At 36.8% G+C, this 12776-nt stretch overlaps 1 non-coding gene across 1 annotated transcript; it reads right to left on the minus strand.

Moving 5' to 3' along the window:
• Nucleotides 1-8006: 8006 nt before the first annotated feature.
• LOC141650479 (small nucleolar RNA R71) lies at nucleotides 8007-8113 on the minus strand. Its single transcript, XR_012546509.1, has one exon. It is a non-coding gene; the product is annotated as a small nucleolar RNA R71 (small nucleolar RNA).
• Between the last annotated feature and the right edge of the window lie 4663 nt (nucleotides 8114-12776).

A 12776-nucleotide genomic window follows, 5' to 3' on the forward strand; every position in this document is an offset into this window, starting at 1 on the left:
CATTTGTTACCGTGACGGACTTAGATTAGCAGATAGATATAATAGCCTCTATGTGGATACGATACCCGACTTACCTCTGCTATATTTATTAGTTGAGCCAGTTGGTTTACTTTTGATAGGGTTGCGACAGCCGTGTCAATATGGACGGGATCGAGTCATCACGCTGATGCTTATGCTTAGTAGTCTCACTAGTAGTTTCAGGGTTGTTTTCCTTTGTTATGTTTGTACAACTGTAAAGATACATTTAATAAATGGTCTGTTATTGTCTTTTGATATACTTACCTCGGGTAAAACCGAGATGGTAACGCCCTTACCTACTAAGGAAGGTCTGGTGAAGGCTCATTGGTAAGTGGAGGTGTGACAAAGGACCAATGCTAAACAACAACAACAACAACAACAACAACAACAACAACAACAACAACAACAACAACAACAACAACAACAACAACAACAACAACAACAACAACAACAACAACAACAACAACAACAACAACAACAACAACAACAACAACAACAACAACAACAACAACAACAACAACAACAACAACAACAACAACAACAACAACAACAACAACAACAACAACAACAACAACAACAACAACAACAACAACAACAACAACAACAACAACAACAACAACAACAACAACAACAACAACAACAACAACAACAACAACAACAACAACAACAACAACAACAACAACAACAACAACAACAACAACAACAACAACAACAACAACAACAACAACAACAACAACAACAACAACAACCTGCACAAGCTGCATGCACCACCCATTTCAGTCTGCACAAATTTTAATTCAGTTTGTTTGTATCTATTTCTTTTTAAAGTCCTTTGTAAGATATTTCTGCTAGTTTGTACGTTTCCTAAGATTGATCCTCAGCCCTTGGATGTAATATTTGAAACTCAAAATTTAGGGTAAGAGGCCTATATAAAGACCTTTATCCACACTGCATTGGGGCAGACTTTTGATGAATGAAAACTAAACCTTGAGAATTCTCTCAACCAAAATTTCAACTTATGCTTTGCTGTAGTTGAGTCCAGGCCTGTTAATTAACTTGTGCATTGTTCTAGTTAATTGAACAAAGTCTGTTGGCATAATTAGATTAATCTTGTGCCTTGCTGTGGATTAGCTTAGCTGTGTTGTCTCAAGTTTAAGCTGAAAATTCTTGTGTCAATCAGTGCATTTCTTTGTTAAATTGTCAAATTATAATCTTTAGTCTCCTGTGAGTATTCCGTAGGGATTTTGGGTCATAGTTATATCTTTTGTTTAATCAAATTCATAAAACAAGTCACCCAAGTTAAATGTCAGGATATTCATCTGTCAGGTTATTTTGTTGAATTTATTAAAAATACTTCGAGTGCTTCTAAAATCCTGAAATTTGGTCAGATTAAGTTCACATATTAAAGAGTATTTCCACAAATTTTCATGAATTTTTGAGATCATTTACTATTTTTACCAAATCACTGGAGTTTATTGCATTAGAACTTTGTCAGTCAATTAACAGTCTCATTTTTTTCAAAATAGTGACTGTCCTGGGGTTATACACTCCATATGGAAGAAAGATGAAGAAAGGTTAAGGAGAGAACTAAAGAATGAATAATGTTTCATTTATGGATCATCATTCAGTATACATACAACATTGGGTATATATAGATGTTATATCAAACCTCTAACCAACTATTGCTTTTGTGACAATTACACCATCCACTTCTAACATACATGTTAATAGTTAGTTACATCAGATTAGTTAGTTACAACATAGTATTGTTCTCATAAAAATCAATAATTATCGTAAGTTGATATAGTACGCACCCTAGTAACTTAGTCAAACTTGAGTTCAAATCGATAGAGTTCCACAAGTGTTGCATGAATATTTAATTTTTCAGAAACAGCAAAACATTTTATTTTCTCTACGCTTTGTTATGCAAGTCTTTGCAGAAGGATGGAGTGCCTGATTAGTCAAATGTTACCTAAGATCATCTCCAAGCAAGGTCATGAGGGAGGTCATGACCTTGTTGGGTCCACCTTAATCATCAACTATATGGGAAATTAGCATGACCCTTTAGAAAAGAAGGTCAGTTGAAGGTCAGTTGGTGACCCTCTGTTGATATTATTGACCCAGTTGGTGACCTCTTGGGTGTTACCCTCTGGTTGGTTAGACACAAATAAAAAGGACACGCAAAAAAGGAAAATGGCAGCATCTCTGCAAATGTTCCTGTAGCTTTCTCCATACCTACCAAATATGAGAAAATTGAAAAACAAGTTCAAACCCATATTAAATGAGAATCCCCTATTTACTAAATGAATAGGCCATTCTACGTTTTTTCCCGCCTAAAATATTATCTTCTAATTGGGCTTTTAATTTTGCATTCTACTATGGGCTAAGTCTAATGTAAAAAATGATTCCCAAAAAATATTATGTATAACGTTCTATTCTATTATGTGCTAAATGTAGATCATATCAATGATCTTACCCAAAAATAACGTAAAATTTAATTGCTACATATATTATTTGATTGTCAGAAAATGTAGATGATATATTATATTATTAGATTGTCAGGATAATGATTTCAGCAAAATATAACTTATTATCTTGCCCAAGTATGATTATTTGATTGAATATATTATTCTGCAAATTATAGTTGCTGAAATCATTATAAGATATCATAAAATGTAGATCATATCAATGATCTTGCCCAAAATTAATGTAAAATTTAATTGCAAAAAAATAAGTATAAAATCATCAATCATTGCAAAAAAAAAGAATATACCGTCAATCATTGCTATATTGCTACAAGTAAAAAATCCTCGATCATTGCCAAAAATTTGGGTTCATATATTACTAATCTCGAAATATATCTTTCACTAATCGAAATATATAAAATCATTGCCAAAAAGAATACACTGTCTCTAAGATATAAAATCATTGCCGAAATATATAAAGTCATACCAAATATTGCACGTCATAAAATATATCTTCAAAAAATATCTTCAACTTACCATTACTCATAAGACCATCCCCTATATACTAAAAGAATAGGAAGAGCTTCAAGTTTTTCCGCCTAAAACACATTTCCTATTTTGATAAAATCTCTTATTTATTTTCCTATTTTGATATAATTCCATTCCTTCTTTAAAATTTGTCTCTAAGATTTTTGTGATAAAAAATTCGTTCTTTGTATGCTAAATCGTACCTAAAAGATATGTTAATGAAAAATTTATAAAAAATTTCATTAATTTTGTTTAAAAATATACACATTTCATGACATTACTCAATTTTTTTGATTAATTTTATAGTTAATTTTTTTTTTCTAAAAATAAAAACTCTATAAATACCGCGCATTCATTGTGCGGAATCTAAACTAATTATATATTAAATAACAACAAGAAAAATTAGAAGTATGCAAAAAAAGGCTTTGTTTTTTAATTATCTGTAAAATAAACTTTGTTTTGACATATTTTGCGTCACTTTGTTTTCAATATTCTAACATAATTTATTATATTTTTACATTTTTATAAATAACATAAGAAAAACAAGATAAATAAACGGATTACCTTATAGTGGTGGTGAATACGATAATGTGACGATGGTGCTTTTTGGTACTCACATTGTTGCTCGACGACGGTGGTAAAAATCCAGAAGATGATGGTAAATTGATTAGTTAAAGGAAGATGATTATGAATTGATTTGGGAAATAAAAATAATTGATACACTGGATGATGATGAATTGATTTAATTAAAGAAAGATGATAATTAAAGGAGATGATAGTGATAACGAAGATTTGGCTAAATAGAATGAAGAGATGAAATGGGTAGATCTAGGAAATAAAATGAAGGAGATGAAAGGGAAGCTAGTCTGGGTATATAGATTGAAGAAGATGAATTAGTTTGGGAAATTATTATAGAAATTGATTTATTTGGAAAATTAGGGTAGATTTGGGTAAATTGATTTAGGGTAATTGAAATGGAGAGGTTGTTTGCTGATGCCTGATGGTGAACAAATAAGGTAAATATGGAGATCTGAGATAATTTTTGGGGTTGGAGTTAATTGGGGAAAGGTTAAATCAACAAAGAAGATGAAGTGTGAAAATGGGAAATCGGTTTGGTAAATGTTAATTATTTCTGATAGTGATGTGAACCACGTAGAAGACTCTAGATTTTTTTTTTTTTTCTTAATTTTAGGTTTGTTAATATTTAAATAACTAATTGCACCCAAAAAAAATATTTAAATAACTAATTTTAATTTTTATAATTTGTTAATAAATAGTAATTAAAAAAGTAAGTGGGATATTTGATGGGGTAAGGAAGGTGGAAATGATAGAAAATGTTGGAAAGTGAAAAATGATAGGGTTGATGACCTAGGTCGCCGCCTTCTGCTTGGGAGGGTAAAAGTGAGTCAAGATAAATAAGGTGACATTAAGAGTAAAAACCGGGTAATGACCTAATTAAGGCGGCCTTACTTGCGGATGGTCTAATAGTCCCTCATTTTCACCAGGTTCTTTACGCTTTTATTTTTATCTTTTCAACAAATTCTTCAAGTTTATTTTTTTTAATTTTTTTTTTTTTTGGGGGGGGGGGGGGGTCTAAATGAATGGTTAAAATAATAAAAGTACTTCCTCCGTCCCGGTCATTTGTTGTCATATTCCATTTTAGTTAGTCAATTGTTATCCTTTTTATTTTAGGAATGTATTTTGATGAGCAATTTGGTTTTTCACACCAAATTTAGTCCACTTATCATTTAATTATTGACCCCCTCCTCTTTCCTTGGTCTTTGTGCCAAAACCAAAGGACAACAATTGAACGAGACAGAGGGAATATTATTTAAAAGTAACATACATGTAAGGTTCTAAAAAGTCACATACATGTAAGGTTCTAAATGTCCATACCAAAAGCCAATGTAAAGAACCTATTGAATGTGAAGAAGTAATCCTAGCTCATCAAGTCAAGACTTTTCCATTTCTTGTCGAATTCTCAATTAGCGAAGCAACTTGATACATTCCTAATCAGGAAAAGTGGCAAATTGTCCCCAAACATTTGCCCCTACGTGCAATTAAACCCCATCACTTTTAAAATGAGCAAATTAGCCCCAAACGTTTCTTCTAATGTGCAGTTGAGTCCCCTTATGATACGGTTTAAGGCTTCGTTGTCTAAGCTAACCAATAAAAACAATATTTATACACTCGACAAACTACCCTTAGTAGAGCGGTAAGTAAAGGTCGGACCCCAAGGGACGGGTATTGAGTTAAGTTACCGATTTGCAAGTAGCTAAGTCTTCGGGTGTCACAATTTAGTTTGGGTTGAGATGGTTATCTAAACTACTAAACAATGAAAAGTAAAGAAATGAAAGCAAAACAAAGCAAGTAAGCAAAAAGGGGATTGTAAACAATTGATTAAGGCACTAGGGTATCATGGGTTTATAAGGGATTCATGGTGGTGATCATACAAACATGTTTACATAGATACAAGCAAATTATTGTTATAGTGGAATCGAGTGATGTGACCATAATTAGAGCATATTTAGCCCCCGAATTAGCCTTGTTCAAATGCTTTTTAGTGCATATTTGGGTCATTTATTGTCTTTAGTTCTTTGTTTTGCATATTCTTTGAGGTTTTGTGTCCTTGGTAGGAAAGGAGTGCAAACCTTGCATTTTCATGGCAAAATGAGACTAAATTGATTGAATTCAATGACCAAGCATCAAGGAGAGACAAGATTAGAAGGCCTTTGTACATATTATAGTAGATGGGAAATGATGAGGAAAGATCCTTGCATCCCCAAGGAAATCCCCAAGGATTTTATGAAGAGAAAGGGAAGAAAAGAAGAAGAAACAAAGCTGAGCAACAATCCGTGCGGATTGTGCTGAAGACGCTCGTCCTCCACCTTACAATCCGTGCGTCTTCTCCCAAAGACGCTCGGGCAGCAGCTACCAGAAGACGCCCGTCTTCTCCCAAAGACGCCCGGGCAGAGAAACCTGAATCCGCACGTCCCGTGCCTAAGACGCACGGATTCCAAGGCAGCGCAATTCCGTCTTCTTCAAGCCTCAATGAGAGATGCCCATCCTTCGAAAAATACCGGCGTTTTCTTGCTCAAATCTAAAAAGTGTAATTACTAATTTAGCCTTAGTTAACCCTAATGCATCCACCTAATTTCCACTATAAATACCCCATTAGTCTAATTGGAAGAGCATGTTCTTCTTAGCAATCTTTAGTGTAGTTAATATCAATCAAATCTCTGTTTAGTTTTGTAATCAACAATTAATCAAGTTTTAATACAAGTTTTATTTCCTTAATCTCTCTTTTGTTCATCCTTTATTTTGGGTAATTGAAGATTATTTGGGTTATTATTGGGAGATTGACAACCTCTCAATCAAGCATCAAGTACTTCTTTTATTCTTGCTTTATTATTGGAATCATTAGTAGGTATAATTCTCTTAATCCCTTTTAATTATTGTTAATTACTTTCATTTATTAATCATGTTTCACTTTGTTGGTATGATTGACAACCTTGCTAGCATGTTCAACATGACAATGAGTGAGTAGTCACCTAGCTAGGGTTAATGGGTAATTAGGGGAAACCAACATGGGGAATGATTCATGCTTAAATTATTATGCTTTCATGGTTTATTTGCTTGCTTGTTTTGATTTCAACTCATGCACATGTTATGTTTGATGAAATGCGTGCCTCTGAATCCTTGCATTTTTTACCCATCACCTATCTTTTCAATGAGACTTGTAAGATATAAACCAACTCGAGTCTCATTAGACCATGCATGTTGTTGAGTAGGGAAGATTAAGTCGACTTGTAGGTGTTGTACAATCTAATCGATTCGGCTCCGGGACCCAAACTTTCCTAGGATTGTAAGATATAACCCAACTCAATCCATCACAACAATAATTGCTTGCTTATAATTTGAGAACATGTTTGTATGATCAATTCCCATGATTCCCCTATGACCCCATGACACCCTAGTGCTTTTTATCAATTGTTTACAACTCTTTTTATTTCATCTTGCTTGTTTACTTTCATTGCTATTTAGTTTAGTGACCTTCTACATCAAACCCAAATTGTGACACCCCTAAGACACCACTAGTTGCAATAGAAATCTCATCTCAATTCCCGTCCCTTGAGATCCGACCTTTACTTGCCTCTTTACTAATTGTAGAGTTGTTTGTGAAGTTATAAATTGTGTTTTGGTCTAGGTGCTTCCAACGACAATTGTTCCGAAAAATAGAATATAGCTCCGAAAATAATCCCGACTAAAAATGGCGCCGTTTCCGGGGACGGTGTTAACTTGATTTAGATTTTCTTATATTGTTATTAGTTGTGTCTTTCTTTGCCTTGAGGAAGTAAAACTCCTCAAGGTTTGTTCTAATTGTTTACGAGTTGTTTGATATTTTGCATGTCTAGAAGGTCACAAGGTGATTTGTTACCTTTTGATCGTGAAATTGAAAGAACTTTGACAACCAATAGAAGACTTGCTAGGAGAAATTTGAGAGGTATTAGTGAGGTTGTAGATATTCAACCAACTATTGAGTTCATCAACCCTTTTGCAAGAGAAGGTGAGGAGAACCCAACACAAAATACAACACAAAATACAACACAAAATCAACCCATAATGCCTAAGTTTTCATCACATTCCGTACCCACCGAGGAGAACCTACCCAATGGTACTCCCACACCACAACACCTAACCGGAAATTTTATTGCCAAATCCGCATTTATCCAATTAGTTGAAAGAAGCCAATTTGGGGGGATGCCTAGTGAAGACCCCCATTCTCATATGGAAACCTTTTGCGACTATTGTGATGCGATTTCTCAAACCGGTGTAACTCAAGACCAAATTCGATGGGTCTTATTTCATTTTTCTCTAATTGGCACCGCGAAACAATAGTTGAAGGGCCTTGATAAGGCTACTCTCGGAATTGATTCTTGGAAGAAGTTGGCTCTAGCTTTCTACAAAAAGTTCTATCCACCGGAAAAGACTAACATGCTAAGAGCTCAAATTACAGGTTTTAAGCAAAGGGATGAAGAATCTTTGTATGAAGCTTGGGAGCGGTTCAAGGGAATTTGTCGCTCATGTCCTCATCATGGACTTAGCGAGTGGTTCTTGGTACAACAATTTTGGAACGGTCTTTATGAAGATTCAAGAAACATTCTCAACATGGGATCAAATGGAATGTTCACCGAAGTTGATGACAATCAAACTTGGAACAAGATTGAGGAAATGGCGGTCCATAACTCACAATATAGTAGACCTCGCAAGGCTACTAGAGGAGGAAAGCATGAAGTGGACTCCATTACTCAATTGGGTGCTCAACTTAGTGCTCACATTGACACAATCAATGTGAAGTTTGAAAAAGCTATGGCTAGACTTGAAGAAGCCTCAAAATCACCAAAGCATCATGTTAATGCCATGACGGCATCTTCATCAATCCCAAGTGGGGTATGTGAGAATTGTGGAACTTTGGGACATGACCAAAGTGAATGTAGGGGAACAAATGAACAAGTGAATGCTTTCCAAGCATACAAAAGTGGTACCTCTTATTCCAACTATTACAATGGAAACACCAAATTTCATCCAAATCTCTCATACAAAAGCCAAAATGTTCAAAACCCTCAAACAACATACACCCCACCTCCCATGAGAAACCAAAATCAAAGACCCTTTTACAACCAAAACCAAGGTTACCAAAATCAAACTCCATACAATCAACAAAATGACCAAGGTTTCGATGTTCAAAAAGCGGTCCTCCAAATGCAAAAGAATCAACAAGAATTTTTCACTCAAATGTAAAAAGATAGTCAAGCAAAAGAAATCACCATCAACAACATCCTAGCTCACACCAAAATGTTGGAAACCCAATTGACTCAACTAGCATCTTCAAGCTCACAAAGACAAAAGGGGCAATTACCACCTCAAAGTAATCCCCCAAGACATGAAACGGTTAGTGCCATTCACTTGAGAAGTGGTACAAGGTATGAAGCACCGAAGAAGCAAGTTGAGGATGAAGTTGTGGAAGCTAGTGACAAGGAAGAAATTGTGCAAAACTCCAAGGATGGAGAACCATCAAAAGAAGAAATTTCAAAGAAAAATGAAGACAAGGTCAAGGAGAAGGAGCCCATTGTTATTAGACTTCCTTTTCCAAGTCGTCAAGCCAAGCCCAAATTTGATGACCAACTTGGAAAATTTATGGAAATTGTGAAGAATTTGGAAGTCTCAATTCCTTTCACGGAATTAATTAATCACGTGCCGGCCTATGCAAAATACATGAAAGACATCCTCACAAAGAAGAAGTCGATTCGAAAGCTTGAGTCTATCGCCTTCACTAAGGTGAGTAGTGCAATACTTCAAGGGAGTTCACCTCCAAAACTCAAGGATCCGGGAAGCTTCTCAATACCGTGTACCATTGGTGACACCACGATCAACAAAGCCTTATGTGATCTAGGGGCTAGTGTGAGTGTTATGTCGTACTCGGTGAGTAAAAGGTTAGGGATGGGAGAGCTTAAGTGCACCAATATCACGCTCCAAATGGCCGATAGATCGACGAAGACACCATTAGGGATATGGGAAGATGTTCCCGTACGAATTGGGAAATTTTTCATTCCGGTGGACTTTGTCATTGTTGACATGGAAGAAGACTCCAACATTCCAATCATCCTAGGAAGACCTTTCTTACACACCGCGGGTGCGGTGATTGATGTGAAACATGGAGAGCTCACTCTAGAAGTGGGAGATGAGAGTATAACTTTTAATCTTGACAAGACTATGAGAGCTCCACATTTACATGAACCATGTTTTATGATCGATCATTATAGCCGGAAAGATGATAGGAAGAAGTCGGAACTCCAATGGAAGAAGAAAATTGAAGATGCTCCATTCAAAGAGCAAGTGAATTGTAACAAGGAGAGCTTGCAAAGCTCATCAAAGTCAAGCAAAGAAGAAGAGGATGGCCTCATTGGCCAAGACAAGAAATTGGGAGAGTTGTCTCTATCAACTCAAGAGATCTTTAGTGATCAAGTGGATGAAGTTTGTGGTCTTTGGGATGACGAGTTTGAAGGGATTTTTAATCCCTACATTGGCAATGCTATCGATCAAGACCGACAACAAGGGCAAAGGTCTATTGAAGATCTTTATCACGATAATGAACAAGCTTTTGATTATTTCTTCAAGGTGTTGAGCAACATCAACAACACCTTGGACATGCCCCCATGACAATCTCTCTAAGGAAGAGAGTTTGGTGGAGTCCTCCCTAAACCACCATTTGTAAATATTTCTAACTCCCTAACTCGCATTTCAATTCTTGTATTGCATTTTTGTTATTTTTGGATTTTTATACTTTGATCAAGATAATTGTCATGTTTGAGAGAAGTGAGGGAGGGACTAATGATTTCAATTAATGTGTAGTGCTTTAGCTTAGTGTGGGGATAGCAATTGCCTAGGCTATTCATGCCTTAGTAGTGCCCCCACAATGAAGAACACGAGATTTTGAAGAATGGAAAAATGACAAGGGATATGCAAAGTACACGGATGGGCGAATCCGGGTAAAAGGGGTAGAATCCGAGCGGATTCAAGAGAATCCGCCCGTCTTGTGCAATCCGGGCATATTAGGCGTAAGACGCCCCTCCTTCATGAGTGAATTTTTGAAATTTCGATTGTTAGCGAGTCGGGCGTCCCGCAATGAATCCGCCCGTCTTGAAAGACGCCCGTCCGAAAGGAAAGACGCCCGTCTTTTTGGCTAAGAAAACAAGAAAAATCCTCGTAAAAGAATCCGCCCGTCTTCACCGAAAGACGCCCGTCCGCGTTTGCAAATCCGAGCGTCTTTCTTTGAAAGACGCCGTCTTTAGGCGAGAATTTCCCAACCGTAACAGGCGTGAATCCGGCCGTCCCGATGGAAAGCCGCCCGTCTTCCCCCTGTATTTCAAATTTTTCGGGTTTATTATAAACCCCCTCCCACATTCGTTTCTTCATTTCCTCATTCAAAACACTACTCATAAACCCCATAACTCCAAAACCCTCATCCTCTCCATTACAAAAACAAGATTCCTCAACAACATTCACCAAAATCAAATCAAAACATCCTTTTAACAACAAATCAATCACTCCTCTTTCAATAAAAATCAAAACCAAGCACAAAATCTTCAACCTTTGAGTCGATTTTTGCCATTCATAAAGGCAAAGCCTTTCACCTTTAAATCGATTTGGGTACACTAGAAATTGAAGATTTTTCACTCTTTTCTTAGTTTAATCATCAATGGCAAGGACAAAGGGAGCAACAAAAGCAACAAAGGCAAAGACACTCTCATCAAGGCAAAAGAGTCTTTAAGCAAAGAAAGCATTGGCTATGGTGGTAGCTAGCCCAAACTTGGAAGTGAAACAACAACAACCTCCCATGGAAGCAACCACATCTACTACTCCGGAAATTGCTCAACTTTCGAACTATCCGGAGGTAATTTTCATTTCCAAATCCCATAGGGACACTTTTGCCAAGTATGCTAGAAAAGCATTTCTATCCACCAAGTTTATTTGTGAAGATGCCTTAGATAATTTGGGTGTCCTTGAGCGAACTAGAGCCTTCTTTAAAGCCATGGGGTTGGAAAAATTGTTTGAAACAAAAGAATTGACATACCCCTCCCTTACCTTAGAATTTTTGAGTTCTTTAAAAGTTAACAAGGTTGAGACTATGGAAAGCATCGAGTTTCGCCTAGCTAATGTAAGTAGGCGCATCTCCTTTGAGGAAATGGGTAAAGCTTTAGGTCTTAGTGATTCACCGAGTTATTTCAAGAATGTTGGCAAATATGACCCCGCTCCTCTTTGGGAGGTGATTTTCGGAAGGAAATTTGAGAACTTTCATGCTAGTCGCGCTCTATTAGTCCACCGTCCGGGCATTAGAGTGTGGCACAAGGTCATAGGAAACACCATCATTGCAAGAAAAGACACCAACCATTTCACCAAACTCGATTTTGTTCTTCTTGAGTCGGCCTTGAACATTGGAAGGGAATTCACCAAGCCATTCAACTCTCTAAGGCTTTTGGTGGATAGATGGCTAAACATTGATTGTGGGAAACAAGGCACTACCGTTATTGTGAATGGCGGTCTAGTCACTATTCTAGCTAAATACTTTGATCCTAACTTCAACAAGGATAACAAGTATGAGGCGAAGAAGGGTGGTCATCTCATTGATATTGATACTATGATAAACAAATACAAGTGGGTCTCTCATAACCCTCTTGACACCAAGTATGGATGGCTCACAAGTGAGGCTAGATCTTTTACTTTGCCTTCGAAGATTTGTCGTTTAAGTATCCACCGGACCAATTATATCCTTCCCCTTTCAAAAGAGGCCGAGTATATCATCCAACAACAAAAGGGTGAAATTGAAATGCCCTCCTCTTCCATTGTCACACCACCCTATCCTTTCAAGTACCAAGACTTCAAACCCGAAGGAGTCGAAGCAAGCAAGGATTATGTGACTCTTCTTATGCAAGAGATGCACAAGCAAGCCTTCAAGGACCGGGAAGATGCTTACTTAGCCCAATATCCACCCCTCCTACACTTAGCTAGGCAAGGACTACTTGATCCTTCATGTCCTTTGCCTAGTTGGGCGGATAGAGAAGTCTTCTTTCCGAATGCATCTAGGGGTGAGCTTCCGGGTGACAATGAGGTTGTTGGTAATGAAGATGTTGATGATAACATTGATGAAGAGGCTAGTGAAGAAGGAGAAGAGGATGATGAGCAAGGTGAACAAGAAAGTGAAGA

This window comes from Silene latifolia, chromosome 3 (assembly GCF_048544455.1).
Source record: "Silene latifolia isolate original U9 population chromosome 3, ASM4854445v1, whole genome shotgun sequence".
Classification (NCBI taxonomy): Eukaryota; Viridiplantae; Streptophyta; class Magnoliopsida; order Caryophyllales; family Caryophyllaceae; genus Silene; species Silene latifolia.